Source organism: Cervus elaphus, chromosome 12 (assembly GCF_910594005.1).
Source record: "Cervus elaphus chromosome 12, mCerEla1.1, whole genome shotgun sequence".
NCBI classification, from domain to species: Eukaryota; Metazoa; Chordata; class Mammalia; order Artiodactyla; family Cervidae; genus Cervus; species Cervus elaphus.
In genome coordinates this window covers 44,078,724-44,094,219 of record NC_057826.1, presented here as the reverse complement: position 1 = coordinate 44,094,219, position 15,496 = coordinate 44,078,724, and positions in this window count along the sequence as shown.

The window sequence follows — 15,496 nt, the reverse complement described above, 5'->3', positions numbered from 1 at the left end:
AATTAACCGGCCGGAACACACTGCCGGCCGTTCGCAGAACAAAGGGACGGAGAAAGTCCCAAGAAGAGGTCGCAGGCTGCGGACCCGCCCAGCCCCGCCGGAGGCAGGAGGCAGGGGGGAGGGGAAGGTCGCGGCGAGACACAGGGCGCAGGCACCCGACCGGCGCGGGCGGGGACTGGGGCTGGGGACGCAGAGGGCGGAAGGCGCGCGCACCCGACTGGCGTCAGCGGAAACTGAGACTGGGTCCGCGGAAGGGAGTGAGTGCGCCACACCTGGGGATAGTGCGCCCATCAAGCCCCTCGCTGCCTGGACCGCTCTGACGGGGAAGGCACAGAGAGCAGGCGCAGCTTTTCCTTCCGCGCTTTTGTGTAACACCCGAGGGCTGGAACCTAGCGCAGCACGGGGCGCGCTCCATATAGAACAGCCGGGAGCCTGAGCAGCGCAGACGGAGAAAGTAGCGTCAGCCCCTCCCGGCAGCGCCAGCCCGCCCCCGCAGGGCCAGCCCCTCCCCGCAGCGTCAGCCCCGCCCCGCAGCGCCAGCCCATCCCCGCAGCGTCAGCCCCTCCCAGCAGCGCAACGGAACTAGCTAACGGAATAAGAGTCCACCTCCACCCGCCTGTGTCAGGGCGGAAATGAGGCTCTGAAGAGACCGGCAAACAGAAGCCAAATAAACAAAGGGAACCGCTTCAGAAGGGACTGGTGCAACAGATTAAAATCCCTGTAGAAAACACCGACTTCACCGGAAGGGCCCTGTAGATATCGAGAAGTGTAAGCTGGAACGAGGAGCTATCTGAAACTGAGCCGAACCCACACTGACCGCAGCAGCTCCAGAGAAACTCCTAGATATATTTTTACTTTTTTTTTTTCTAAGTAAGGAAAAAAAAAAATTTTTTTTTCTTTTTTATTTTTTCTCTTTTATTTTCCTTTAAAATTCCCTATTACTCCCCCATTACTCCTTAACTTTCATTTACATAGATTTTTACGATTTTTTTAATTAGGGGAAAAGAAAAAATTTTTTTTTTCTTTCTTTCTTTTTTTTTTCTTTTTTTTTCTTTTTTTTCTTTTTCTTTTTTTTCTTTTTTCTTCTTTTTTTTTCTTTCCGTTTTCTCTTTTATTTTCTATTTTTCTTTTTCTCTTATTTCTTTTAAAGTCCTCTAGTACTCCTCTACTACTCTTCATTTTCATTTTCACTACACTATAACCTTACCAAAAAAAAAAAAAAAAAGAGAAGCCCTATCTTTAAACCGAAGATTATTCTCTCCCAATCTTGACTCTCTGTTTTCTACCTCAGAACACCTCTATTTCCTCCTTTCCCCTTCTCTTCCCAATCCAATTCTGTGAATCCTTGTAGGTGTCTGAGATACGGAGAACACTCTGGGAACAGACAGCTGCGTAGATCTGTCTCTCTCCTCTTGAGTCCCCCTTTTTCTCCTCCTGCTCATCTCTATCTCCCTCCTCCCTTTTCTCCTGTTCATGTAACTCTGTGAACCTCTCTGGGTGTCCCCAACAGGGGAGAATCTTTTCGCCATTAACCTAGAAGTTTTATTATCAGTGCTGTATAGTTGGAGAAGTCCTGAGACTACAGGAAGAATAAAACTGAAATCCAGAGGCAGGAGACTTAAGCCCAAAACCTGAGAACACCAGAAAACTCCTGACTACATGGAACTTTAAGCAATAAGTGACCGTCCAAAAGCCTCCATACCTACACTGAAACCAACCACCACCCAAGAGCCAGTAAGTTTTAGAGCAAGACATACCACGCAAATTCTCCAGCAACACAGGAACATAGCCCCGAATGTCAACATACAGGCTGCCCAAGGTGACACCTAACACATAGACCCATCTCAAAACTCATTACTGGGCACTCCATTGCTCTCCAAAAAGAAGAAATCAAGTTCCACGCACCAGTACACTGACGCAAGCTTCCCTAACCGGGAAACCTTGACAAGCCAATCGTCTAACCCCACCCACTGGGTTAATCCTCCACAATAAAAAGGAACCACAGACCTCCAGAATACAGAAAGTTCACTCCAGACACAGCAATCTAAACAAGATGAAAAGGCAAAGAAATACCCAACAGGTAAAGGAACATGAAAAATGCCCACCAAGTCAAACAAAAGAGGAGGAGATAGGGAATCTACCTGAAAAAGAATTTAGAATAATGATAATAAAAATGATCCAAAATCTTGAAAACAAAATGGAGTTACAGATAAATAGCCTGGAGACAAAGATTGAAAAGATACAAGAATTGTTTAATAAAGACCTAGAAGAAATAAAAAAGAGTCAATTAAAAATGAACAATGCAATGAATGAGATCAAAAACACTTTGGAGGGAACCAAGAGTAGAATAACGGAGGCAGAAGATAGGATAAGTGAGGTAGAAGATAAAATGGTGGAAATAAATGAAGCAGAGAGGAAAAAAGAAAAAAGGATCAAAAGAAATGAGGACAACCTCAGGGACCTCTGGGACACTGTGAAACGCCCCAACATTCGAATCATAGGAGTTCCAGAAGAAGAAGACAAAAAGAAAGGCCATGAGAAAATACTCGAGGAGATAATAGCTGAAAACTTCCCTAAAATGGGGAAGGAAATAGCCACTCAAGTCCAAGAAACCCAGAGAGTCCCAAACAGGATAAACCCAAGGCGAAACACCCCAAGACACATATTAATCAAACTAACAAAGATCAAACACAAAGAACAAATATTAAAAGCAGCAAGGGAAAAACAACAAATAACACACAAAGGGATTCCCATAAGGATAACAGTTGACCTATCAATAGAAACCCTCCAGGCCAGAAGGGAATGGCAGGACGTCCTGAAAGTAATGAAAGAGAATAACCTACAACCTAGATTACTGTATCCAGCAAGGATCTCATTCAGATATGAAGGAGAACTCAAAAGCTTTACAGATAAGCAAAAGCTGAGAGAATTCAGCACCACCAAACCAGCTCTTCAACAAATGCTAAAGGATCTTCTCTAGACAGGAAATGCAGAAAGGTTGTATAAACGTGAACCCAAAACAACAAAGTAAATGGCAACGGGACCACACCTATCAATAATTACCTTAAATGTAAATGGGTTGAATGCCCCAACCAAAAGACAAAGATTGGCTGAATGGATACAAAAACAAGACCCCCATATATGCTGTCTACAAGAGACCCACCTCAAAACAAGAGACACATACAGACTAAAAGTGAAGGGCTGGAAAAAAATATTTCATGCAAATGGAGACCAAAAGAAAGCAGGAGTCGCAATACTCATATCAGATAAAATAGACTTTCAAATAAAAGCTGTGAAAAGAGACAAAGAAGGACACTACATAATGATCAAAGGATCAATCCAAGAAGAAGATATAACAATTATAAATATATATGCACCCAACATAGGAGCACCGCAATATGTACGGCAAACACTAAGGAGTATGAAAGAGGAAATTAATAGTAACACAGTAATAGTGGGAGACTTTAATACCCCACTCACAACTAGGGATAGATCAACTAAACAGAAAATTAACAAGGAAACACAAACTTTAAATGACACAATGGACCAGCTAGACCTAATTGATATCTATAGGACATTTCACCCCAAAACAAGCAACTTCACCTTTTTCTCAAGTGCACACGGAACCTTCTCCAGAATAGATCACATCCTGGGCCATAAATCTAGTCTTGGAAAATTCAAAAAAATTGAAATCATTCCAGTCATCTTTTCTGACCACAGTGCAGTAAGATTAGATCTCAATTACAGGAAAAAATTGTTAAAAATTCAAACACCTGGAGGCTAAATAACACGCTTCTGAATAACCAACAAATCATAGAAGAAATCAAAAAAGAAATCAAAATATGTATAGAAATGAATGAAAATGAAAACACAACAACCCAAAACCTATGGGACACTGTAAAAGCAGTGCTAAGGGGAAGGTTCATAGCATTACAGGCTTACATCAAGAAACAAGAAAAAAGCCAAATAAATAACCTAACTCTACACCTAAAGCAATTAGAGAAGGAAGAAATGAAGAACCCCAGGGTTAGCAGAAGGAAAGAAATCTTAAAAATTAAGGCAGAAATAAATGCAATAGAAACTAAAGAGACCATAGCAAAAATCAACAAAGCTAAAAGCTGGTTTTTTGAAAAAATAAACAAAATTGACAACCCATTAGCAAGACTCATTAAGAAACAAAGAGAGAAGAACCAAATTAACAAAATTAGAAATGAAAATGGAGAGATCACAACAGACAACACTGAAATACAAAGGATCATAAGAGACTACTACCAGCAGCTCTATGCCAATAAAATGGACAACTTGGATGAAATGGACAAATTCTTAGAAAAGTATAACTTTCCAAAACTGAACCAGGAAGAAATAGAAGATCTTAACAGACCCATCACAGGCAAGGAAATCGAAACTGTAACCAAAAATCTTCCAGCAAACAAAAGCCCAGGACCAGATGGCTTCACAGCTGAATTCTACCAAAAATTTAGAGAAGAGCTAACACCTACCTTACTCAAACTCTTCCAGAAAATTGCAGAAGAAGGTAAACTTCCAAACTCATTCTATGAGGCCACCATCACCCTAATTCCAAAACCTGACAAAGATGCCACAAAAAAAGAAAACTACAGGCCAATATCACTGATGAACATAGATGCAAAAATCCTTAACAAAATTCTAGCAAACAGAATCCAACAACATATTAAAAAAATCATACACCACGACCAAGTGGGCTTTATCCCAGGAATGCAAGGATTCTTCAATATCCGCAAATCAATCAATGTAATACACCACATTAACAAATTGAAAGATAAAAACCATATGATTATCTCAATAGATGCAGAGAAAGCCTTTGACAAAATTCAACACTCATTTATGATTAAAACTCTCCAAAAAGCAGGAATAGAAGGAACATACCTCAACATAATAAAAGCTATATATGACAAACCCACAGCAAGCATCACCCTCAATGGTGAAAAATTGAAAGCATTTCCCCTGAAATCAGGAACAAGACAAGGGTGCCCACTCTCACCACTACTGTTCAACATAGTGTTGGAAGTTTTGGCCACAGCAATCAGAGCAGAAAAAGAAGTAAAAGGAATCCAGATAGGAAAAGAAGAAGTGAAACTCTCACTGTTTGCAGATGACATGATCCTCTATATAGAAAACCCTAAAGACTCTACCAGAAAATTACTAGAGCTAATCAATGAATATAGTAAAGTTGCAGGATATAAAATTAACACACAGAAATCCCTTGCATTCCTATATACTAACAATGAAAAAACAGAAAGAGAAATTAAGGAAACAATACCATTCACCATTGCAACAAAAAGAATAAAATACTTAGGAGTATATCTACCTAAAGAAACAAAAGACCTATACATAGAAAACTATAAAACACTGATGAAAGAAATCAAAGAGGACACAAACAGATGGAGAAACATACCGAGTTCATGGATTGGAAGAATCAATATTGTCAAAATGGCTATTCTACCCAAAGCAATCTATAGATTCAATGCAATCCCTATCAAGCTACCAATGGTATTTTTCACAGAACTAGACCAAAGAATTTCACAATTTGTATGGAAATACAAAAAACCTCGAATAGCCAAAGTAATCTTGAGAAAGAAGAATGGAACTGGAGGAATCAACCTGCCTGACTTCAGACTCTACTACAAAGCCACAGTCATCAAGACAGTGTGGTACTGGCACAAAGACAGAAATATAGACCAATGGAACAGAATAGAAAGCCCAGAGATAAATCCACGAACCTATGGACACCTTATCTTTGACAAAGGAGGCAAGGATATACAATGGAAAAAAGACAACCTCTTTAACAAGTGGTGCTGGGAAAACTGGTCAACCACTTGCAAAAGAATGAAACTAGAACACTTTCTAACACCATACACAAAAATAAACTCAAAATGGGTTAAAGATCTAAATGTAAGACCAGAAACTATAAAACTCCTAGAGGAGAACATAGGCAAAACACTCTCCGACATAAATCACAGCAAGATCCTCTATGACCCACCTCCCAGAATATTGGAAATAAAAGCAAAACTAAACAAATGGGATCTAATGAAACTTAAAAGCTTTTGCACTACAAAAGAAACTATAAGTAAGGTGAAAAGACAGCCCTCAGATTGGGAGAAAATAATAGCAAATGAAGAAACAGACAAAGGCTTAATCTCAAAAATATACAAGCAACTCCTGCAGCTCAATTCCAGAAAAATAAATGACCCAATCAAAAAATGGGCCAGAGAACTAAACAGACATTTCTCCAAAGAAGACATACAGATGGCTAACAAACACATGAAAAGGTGCTCAACATCACTCATTATTAGAGAAATGCAAATCAAAACCACAATGAGGTACCATTACACACCAGTCAGGATGGCTGCTATCCAAAAGTCTACAAGCAATAAATGCTGGAGAGGCTGTGGAGAAAAGGGAACCCTCTTACACTGTTGGTGGGAATGCAAACTAGTACAGCCACTATGGAGAACAGTGTGGAGATTCCTTAAAAAACTGGAAATAGAACTGCCATATGACCCAGCAATACCACTTCTGGGCATACACACTGAGGAAACCAGATCTGAAAGAGACACATGCACCCCAATGTTCATCGCAGCACTGTTTATAATAGCCAGGACATGGAAGCAACCTAGATGCCCATCAGCAGATGAATGGATAAGGAAGCTGTGGTACATATACACCATGGAATTTTACTCAGCCGTCAAAAAGAATTCATTTGAACCAGTCCTAATGAGATGGATGAAACTGGAGCCCCTTATACAGAGTGAAGTAAGCCAGAAAGATAAAGAACATTACAGCATACTAACACATATATATGGAATTTAGAAAGATGGTAACGATAACCCTATATGCAAAACAGAAAAAGAGACACAGAAATACAGAACAGACTTTTGAACTCTGTGGGAGAAGGTGAGGGTGGGATGTTTCAAAAGAACAGCATCTATACTATCTATGGTGAAACAGATCACCAGCCCAGGTGGGATGCATGAGACAAGTGCTCGGGCCTGGTGCACTGGGAAGACCCAGAGGAATCGGGTGGAGAGGGAGATGGGAGGGGGGATCGGGATGGGGAATAAGTGTAAATCTATGGCTGATTCATATCAATGTATGACAAAACCCACTGAAATGTTGTGAAGTAATTAGCCTCCAACTAATTAAAAAAAAAAAAAAGACTAAAAGAACTTCCTCTGTCCATGTTTGGGAAAAGCAAATATACAAAAAGCAAGAGAAAATGGGCACAAATGTGGCAAGCCCACAATGTTGAAAGAGTATAAGAATTAGAATGAATAAATCATAAGAGAAAAGCATGCTTTCCTCTTATACAAAAGAGGAAAGAAATGCACTTGTATGTTCCTCAACACAGTATTCCCTGAAAGTCTCATGTAAGAGTGCTAAGGAGAAGCAAAGTCCCTTGGGACCCTCAGTTCGGAAGGGAGGGTGCTCACAATTCCTATGAGAACTTCTTGTCCAACTCTTCTGGCTTCAGCTTTCTAGCACCATCTGGCCCACCCAGGCTTGTGGTCCAAAGAACCTAAAGAGGAAGCTCCAGAGAAGTATTCTGAAGTTGACCCACTCAGCTGCAAATTTGGTGCTTATTTTTCTTGTCAAGTAGTCTAGTGTTCACAAACCAGGAAACCATTTTCCCAAGAGGCAGAAAGCCCTCTGCCACCTTCATTCTGCTCAAACCCACTCCCTGTCCTGCAGCCTCAATCTTGCTGTCCTCGAGTAAAACCTATGAAAAAAAATCTCACAATGTCAAAGTTGGAATGGACTTGAGAAATCATTTGGTTCAGTCTTTCATGTTATAAGGAGACAATGGAAGCCCTCAAAGAGATCACACCTTGCCTACTAAGGCCACTCAACCAACCTCCACACATTTTGTGACATGAGCCAAAGTAGGCCTACCTACTCATACACATCTGTGCATCCATTCATGCATGCTACCCCAGATCAAGTGGAATAGCACACTTAGAAGTCACCTGTCTAGACTGTACATTTGGTATTTTCAGGACCACCTGTTCTAAAGATAAATATGGTTTGTACTGCAAAGGAAATACAGTTGGGCATGTACTTCTCTTTCATCTCTGTTTTGTGAATACGAACCTGAAGACAAAAAGCAAACACTAATGTTACCTTAAAATGATTTCACCAATGTTGGTATTGATATTCTCCACTGATTAGAACTTACTTTTGACTTATTCATGGATTAATGTTGCTTGCTGAAGAAAATAAAGCAGAGTCCTAACCACCCAAGATGCTTGAGATGCAATACTTGCAGCTTTCAACATTGTACTGGTTACACAAGTTGACCATGATACAAAATCATTCAATCTTGCCACCTTGCTGCCAGACTTTTCCTGCATGCACAGATACACATACCTTCCAGCCCCCTCCATCCTGCCACTTGCTGATGCTATTTGCCAGGAAGTGAAGATGTCTGTGAGCTCTGAAAATTGGATCACAGGGACAGCTCCACCGTGGCCCCAGTCATGCTGACGGCAAGACTGATCAATCAATACCCTGTGTGACACTTTCAGAATTCATTGGAAATGATGCCCTTTTCAAATGACACCTACATTTTATCAGGGCAGCTCTAGTGGGGGAAAAAACACCACATCAATATATTTGGTTCCAGTAAACTTTGTTGGTTAGGACCAATAAGTCTGTATTCAACCTCCCTGCTCCTACCCCAGAGATTTTGAACAAAGGGGAGATACAATGTTAAGGCAGCATTGCAAGCTGATATTTTTTCTGAGTTCCTAAATCTCATGTGTAGCGTGGAAGATGGCCACATTTTCTTCCAATGCAATAGATCTTTAAAATTCTAGACTTGTTGTGGACTTCCAGCACACAAGGCTCATAAAGAGATCATGGAAATTATCTTTCAGAATGAAAGTTTCAGAATGAAAATTGCCAGGCTGCCGTTCTAAATACTACTTTGAGAGAGTTGGCACTTTACCTCTTCCTTAAGATGCTGGGGTGGGGACAGGGAGGAATGGGGAGCACAAAGGCAGTAGTTTGCTTTCTTTACAGTAAGTGTTCAGCTAACTAGAAGATTAGCAGTGTTGCCTAACCATACCAGATGGGAAACTCTGGTTTATCTCCTGAGTTCTAATGAGGTGACAGATTGTGTTCCTGCACATCCTAACATCAAGCATCCCATTCAGGTCTTCAGGAGAAGTTTCAAAGGGCCTTGAGGGGCTATGAATGAGGGAAGTGACTCTTGTGACATTGGAAGACTCAGAAGGAAAGGGTAAGAGAAGATAACATACAGAAATAAAATTTCCAGCTGCCAGCATTTGAATAAAATTCCAGATAGTAGGAGTTAATAGCAGTTATTCTCAACTTGAGAATGCTCCAAGATGACCTGGAGGGCTTCTTCAAACACAAGTTGCCAGGCCCCCTCCACAGAGTTTTTGATTTAGTAGATTTGGGGTGGGGCCTCTGCCTTCACATTTTAACAAGCTTCCATGTGACACTACTGTTGCTGCTTCTTTGAGGACCACACTTCAAGGACTACCGGTTTAGAGCACCTTTAAGTTACTCACAAACCAAACAAACCCAGCTGTGGAAATAACACTCGAATTTCTTTTTATTTTATTGTGTTTATCAGGGTACATATGATAAAGCGTCTCTTTAAAGGAACCAATTTCTCAAAATGTTGTGAGGGCTTTTGTTTGGTTTACTTTTATTTTTGTTTCTTGTTTTGTTCTTTCTACTCAATTCTAGGAAAGAACAAAGGTGGACTGTGAATTTTCTTCTCTGACAATGATAATTCTGCAGACATAACAGGCATGTGACTAGTCCTTGGCAGTTCAAGCTCCCCTTAAGGTTCAGGGAGTAATCACTAGGGCCTTTGGTATCCAGGTCAACTGAGTTAACCAGATACTGGTCAATCACAGGGCTTTGGGCTGTCACAATGAATGGGCAATCAATGGGCCATCCGGTTCAGTTGTTGAAACACAAAATCTAATGGCAGGTCATTTCAGGACCTGGCTATCATGAAATTTGAGTGGGCTATCTTTAAATAGCCAAGTTCTCAAATATTAAGCAACTTTATTGGTCTCTCAGCAATTTTCTCCCTCAACCAACTAGGTTAACTATTAAGAACTACCAAAAAGTCCCAAAAATAAAACAATTAAGATAAACAATTGCCACCTTTGTAAACAGGAGTTCAGAAATATTTTATAAGGATTTTTTTTAGGAAATCAAATGAAGGTAAATCTATAGGCACACAAATATTAAAACTGAATATTGAGTAACCCTCTCTAGCCATAAGCATCCCTTTATAAAGAATTCCAGTATCTGTGGATTTGCTTCTGAGCAGCTCTGCAGCAACTAAGGAGAAAGAATTCATTTTCAGTTACAATGTATGAGATTTATGCTTCCTTCCAACTGGGGATAATTAGAAGAAGAGAAAGTGGTATAGGGAATAGAAAAAAGGAGCACAAAAGACAGCAGAACATAGCAGTTTTTGCAATGTTTTTCTCTCTCTGAGGACATTGAGAGAAGGTAAAACCCAGCTCAAAACTGCACTCCTATGTCCATTAGAAGGAAGGAAGCAAAGATATGAGCATAGGGACCAAGCATGAAGCTAGTTGAGTGGAGAGAGGTTCTAAGTTTCTATGTCTGTATGTATTAGAGGAGGTGAGAAATACCTGGCCAGTGAGAATAAATAAGCTAAATAACATTTTCACTAATGCTCAGAGCTTGTTAGTGTCTCTCTGTGTCTGTCTCTCTCTTTCTACTGCTTCCATCTTTTACATCCAAGTCACTATGCATTCTTACATATAAGTAGAACCTGAGATGAGTCAGACAACTATCCTAAGCCACTATATCAAAAAAGACACTAAATATCTGGACAGTGGGGAAATCACAAAGAACAGATCAAGAGGAAGGAGCTGATTACAGTATTTTAAAAAGGGTTAAAACAATGCTAGAGGAAATCCTAAAATATTTTGCAGTAACCAAAGAGTTCCAAATAAAAATTAATTATGATGCAACTTTTATAACCAACTAATAATGAGCGGTATGTTATTGTTCTCGTCACTTAGTGGGTTAACCTTACTGTTTTATTTTCATCTCAAAACAGTTAAAATGACTGTGTGTGTGTCCACTCACTTCCTCAGTTGCCCAAAATTTTTTTTCAGGTTTATTAGATACATCTAAGAGTGATACTGCTCATGCGTTTATATTTTTTATTTCTTGCTTAAAATAGGCTTATTTCTCAAATTAGTGAGAAATTTCATGTGATTCAAATAATAAGAGTAAAGATTTTATGCTTAAATTGCTTAAAACTAAATTAAGATAATGTTTTAAACATATAAAATATTCAGCATTTCTAGAAGGACAGTATCTAATGCAAAATAAATAAGCTGGCATATTTCAGTTTTAGTAGATGTACATTTTGGTCTGTTCTAAAGAATATTGACCAAACTCTTTTATTTTTTAATTTATTATTTTTTTAGTGAGTCAATATTTTTATAGATTATACTCCATATAAAGTCCAACTCTCTTGCCTGTAAGATCATCTGATTCTTAAAAAAAAAAAAAATCATCTAATTCTCAACCATGAATCCTTCTGTTCAGGGGCTTTCAATAACCTAATCCTTATGGATTTGGAAGCAACTCCTATGTTGTATATGCAAGTTAATAAGCTCTCACTGACTACTGGAACTTTGCAGAGCACCTTTTGAGGCAAGAGGTGGAGGGACAGGAAAGACAGTAAGACATTTTTCTGGACCCTACAGAGCTCACAATCTAGTGGTGAAGACTGATGAACAAACACCAAACTGTAATTCCGTTGAGAAGTAAAGAAAAAGTGTTCAAAGTATTTTAGGAATGTTGTTTGTATGAGGCTGGCAAGGCAGAAGGTTCCAGAAATTTTCACAATGGACAACACGCTTAAACTGAACCTTGAAAAACAGATAAGACTTCCCCATGCTAGAAATAGGAGTAAGAGAAGGGAATATTCTAGTCTCATGTGTATTATGAGAACAAGGGATATGTTTTAGGAATCAGATCTTACACAAATGTAAGAGAAAAAGTCACGAAGCAGTCCGCCTGATGCACTGGCAAGGGAGGACAAGTCAGAGCTTGAGAGAAAATGCAAGACACCGATCCAGCCAGCCACCAAAGTGAAACAGCAAAGAAGGAACTTATGGGCAGGACGAGAGAAAGCTACTTTCCTTTAAAGAGCCGACATCTCTGTGCATCCACAGTCAGGAGTCTGATAGTGAGCTTGGGACCATTACTGGTCAGCAGGGCAGCAACTGGGAAGATGAGCTAGACACAGAATGGAGGACCAGCAGAACCCATAAGGCTTTGCCTCTGACCATGACTTGCTAATCTCTTACCACCCAAAGTTCATTCAAGATCTGCTTTTGAACAACTGTGATCAGGAACCATACAAAGAAAGGAGTGCTAGGAAATATGGTTCTCAGATTAACCAAGCTGGTATAACCTAGTCCCAAAGCAGTTAAGAAGGAAAACTGGAACTAGTGCTTTGAGACAAAGTAATTTGTCCTCTGATTTGAAGAAACTTGGGAGTAATTAAAAGTTTTAACAATAGATTGCACATCCAATTTCTCTTTATAAAATGTAATTTAAATGGGTGTATGCCATATATCATAAATGGGCAGTAGAGGGGGAGTGTTTTTACATCTCTCTAAGTTTACTTATTTCCTCTCCCTGAATTGTGGTTCTTCTTGCCTGTCCAGTGAAAAACTCTTTTTCTCACAAATTGCTCTCAAACACCACCACTTCTGTGAAGCCCTCCCTGACTTCCCACTCAGAACTCTTTATTTACACCTCTGAGTTCACACAACATCCTGTATATACTTCTATTAAAGCACTTTTCAGATTATACTATTAAGTTTCTGTTTTCATGTTTTGTTAATCACTGTTTTCCCAAGATCTGGTTCCTAGTAAATATTAGATAAACATGGAGGGAATAAATGAGTGAATGTAACCCAGTGAGACATTAGTGCAATAGTCTAGGTTAAAGATCCAGAGGGTTTGGATTAGAAGAGTGGCAATGGGGAGTCAGAGAGTGAGGAATATTCAAACATCATTTTAAAAACAAAATGGCAAAAATTTTGTACCAACTGGTGAAAGATGTAGACAGTAGACTCTGATAAACACTATAAGTAAAATAAAAGGTAAAGCTGCAAAGGGGATCATGGTTAAAATTTCACAAAGAGATGGAATTGCTATAACATTAAGAAAATTATATGTTCATAAAGCAAAGCTTTCATATAAGTTTTAGAATCAGCTTATTTCAACAAAAAAAGGCATTTTATTGTCATTGGAATTTTTATTTGGGATTGAATTAATAAGATCAGTTTAAGGATCATTAACATCCTTAAGAGGTGGCAAGAACACACAGAAGAACTATACATAAAAGGTCTTAATGACTCAGATAACTATGATGGTGTAGTCACTCACCTAGAGCCACACATCCTAGAGTGTGAAATCAAGTAGGCCTTAGGAAGCATTACCACAAACAAAGTCAGTGGAGATGATGGAATTCCAGCTGAGTTATTTAAAATCTTAACAGATGATGCTGTTAAACTGCTGCACTCAATATGTCAGCAAATTTGGAAAACTCAGCAATGGCCACAGGACTGGAAAAAGTCAGTTTTCATTCCAATCCTGAAAAAGGGCAACACCAAAGAATATTCAAACTACCATATAACTGTACTCATTTCACCAGCTAGCAAAGTAATGTTCAAAATCCTTCAAACTAGGCTTCAACAGTACATGAACTGAGAACTTCCAGATGTACCAGCTGGGTTTAGAAAAGGAGGAAGAACCAGAGATCAAATTGCCAACATCCACTGGATCATAGAAAATGCAAAGGAGTTCCAGAAAAACATCTACTTCAGCTTCATCGAGTATGCTAAAGTCTTTGACTATGTGGATCACAAAAAACTGTAGAAAATTCTTGAAAAAGATGGCCATACCAGACCACCTTACCTGCTTCCTAAGAAATCTGTATGCAGGTCAAGTAGCAACAGTTAGAACTGGACATGAAACAACGAACTGGTTCAAAATTGGGAAAGGAATACAAGGCGGCTGTATATTGTCACCCTGTTTATTTAACTTCTACACAGAGTACATCATGTGAAATGAGGCACAAACTGGAATCAAGATTGCCAGGAGAAATATCAATAACCTCATACAAGCAAATAATACCACCCTAATGGCAGAAATGGAGAAGGCAATGGCAACCCACTCTAGTACTCTTGCCTGGAAAATCCCATGGACGGAGGAGCCTGGTGGGCTGCAGTCCATGGGGTTGCGAAGAATCGGACATGACTGAGCGACTTCACTTTCACTTTTCACTTTCATGCATTGGAGAAGGAAATGGCAGCCCACTCCAGTATTCTTGCCTGGAGAATCCCAGGGACGGTGGAGCCTGGTGGGCTGCCATCTAAGGGGTCGCACAGAGTTGGACACGACTGAAGTGACTTAGCAGCAGCAGCAGCAGCAGCAATGGCAGAAAGCAAAGAGGAACTAAAGAGCCTCTTGATGAAAGTGAAAGAGGAGAGTGAGAAAGTTGTCTTAAAATTTAACATTCAAAAAATGAAGATCATGGCATCTGGGCCCATCACTTTATGGAGAACAGATGGGGAAAAATGGAAACAGTGGCAGACTTTATTTTCATAGGCTCCAAAGTCACTGTGGATGGTGAAATTTCACTGTAGCCATGAAATTAAAAGATCCCTACTCTTTGGGAGAAAAGCTATGATACACGTAGACAGCACATTAAAAAGCAGAGACATCACTTTGCTGACAAATTTCCATATGGTCAAAGCTATGGTTTTTCCAGGAGTCATGTATGGATGTGAGAGCTGGACCATAAAGGAGTGCCGAAGAATTTATGCTTTCGAATTGTGGTGCTGAAAAAGACTTTTGAGAGTCCCTTGGACACCAAGGAGATCAAACCAGTCAATTTCAAAAGAAATCAACCCTGAATATTCATTGGAAGGACTGATTCTGAAACTGAAGCTCCAGTACTTTGGCCACCTGATGCAAAGAGCTGAATCATTGAAAAAGACCCCGATGCTGGGAAAGATTGAGGGCAGGAGAAGAAGTGGGGAACAGAGGATGAGATGGCTGGATGGCATCACTGACTCAATGGACATGAGTTTGAGAAAACTCTGAGAGATAGAGGAGAACAGGGAACCCTGACCTGTTGCAGGGGTCCCAGAGTTGTACATGACTTAGCGACTGAACAATAGCAACAATATTAAATTTTATCAGATGTAATTTCTGAACATATTGAGGTGGTCACTTTTTATCACTTATTCTAAGTTAATGATTTTGATTTCAAATGCTAAACCAATCTTTCCTTTCTTTTTGTATATTTCTGTGTTTGGCTTGCTAATATTTTGATTAGGTCTGTTTTAAATTTCCATGAATCAGTGAGACAGGCCTTAAGAACCACTTTAAAAATATGTCAGGAATG